Source organism: Triticum dicoccoides, unplaced genomic scaffold, assembly GCF_002162155.2.
Source record: "Triticum dicoccoides isolate Atlit2015 ecotype Zavitan unplaced genomic scaffold, WEW_v2.0 scaffold73183, whole genome shotgun sequence".
In the NCBI taxonomy this organism is placed as follows: domain Eukaryota; kingdom Viridiplantae; phylum Streptophyta; class Magnoliopsida; order Poales; family Poaceae; genus Triticum; species Triticum dicoccoides.
The window spans coordinates 23,980-25,515 of record NW_021295566.1 but is presented as its reverse complement, the minus strand read 5'-3'; positions in this window follow the sequence as shown (position 1 = coordinate 25,515).

Sequence of the window (1,536 nt, the reverse complement as noted above, 5' to 3'; positions counted from 1 at the left end):
ACTCGCGTTACGCTAAGACAGGGTGGCAGTACTGTCACGTGCTAGTCTCGGCGTCCGTCGTTGCTACCGCGACGACGTCTGCCTTGACTCGCCTTACGCTAAGACAGGGTGGCAATGGTGTCACGTGCTCATCTCGGTGTCCGTCGTTGCTACCACGACGACGTCCGCCTCGACTCGCGTTACGCTAAGACAGGGTGGCATTGGTGTCAAGTGCTCGTCTCAGCATCCGTCGTCGCTACCGCGACGACGTCCGCCTCAACTCGCGTTACGCTAAGACAGGGTGGCACTGGTGTCACGTGCTCGCCTCGGCATCCATCGTCGGTACCGCGACGACGTCCGCCTCAACTCGCGTTACGCAAAGATAGGATGGCACTGGTGTCACGTGCTCGTCTCGGCGTCCGTCGTCGCTACCGCGACGATGTCCGCCTCGACTCGCGTTACGCTAAGACAGGGTGGCACTGGTGTCACGTGCTCGTCTCGACGTCCGTCGTCTCTACCGCGACAACGTCTGCCTTGACTCGCGTTACGCTAAGACAGGGTGGCAATGGTGTCACGTGCTCGTCTCGGTGTCCGTCGTCGCTACCGCGACGACGTCCGCCTCGACTCGCGTTACGCTAAGACAGGGTGGCGCTGGTGTCACCTGCTCGTCTCGGCGTCCGTCGTCGCTACCGCGACCACGTCCGCCTCGACTCGCGTTACGCTAAGACAGGGAGGTGATGGTGTCACCTGCTCATCTCGACGTCCGTCGTCGCTACCGCGACGATGTCCGCCTCGACTCGCGTTACGCTATGACAGGGTGGCAGTACTATCACGTGCTAGTGTCGGCGTCCGTCGTTGCTACCGCGACGACGTCCACCTCGACTCGCGTTACGCTAAGACAGGGTGGCAATGGTGTCACGTGCTCGTCTCGGCGTCCGTCGTCGATACCGCGATGACGTCCGCCTCGACTCGCGTTACGCTAAGACAGGGTGGCATTGGTGTCAAGTGCTCGTCTCGGCGTCCGGCGTCGCTACCACGACGACGTCCGCCTCAACTCGCGTTACGCTAAGACAGAGTGGCAGTGGTGTCACGTGCTCATCTTGGCGTCCGTCGTCGCTACCGCGAGGACGTCCGCCTCGAGTCGCGTTACGCTAAGACATGGTGGCATTGGTGTCACATGCTTGTCTCGACGTCCGTCGTCGCTACCGCGACGACGTCCGCCTCAACTTGCATTACGCTAAGACAGGGAGGCATTGGTGTCACGTGCTCGTCTCGGCGTCCGTCGTCGCTATCGCGACGATGTACGCCTCAACTCGCGTTACACTAAGACAGGGTGGCACTGGTGTCACGTGCTCGTCTCGGCGTCCATTGTCGCTACCGCGACGACGTCCGCCTCGACTCACATTACGCTAAGACAGGGCGGCAGTGGTGTCACGTGCTCGTATCGGCGTCCGTCGTTGCTACCGCGACGACGTCCGCCTCGACTCGCATTACGCTAACACAGGGCAGCAGTGGTGTCACGTGCTCGTCTCGGCGTCCGTTGTCGCTACACTAAGA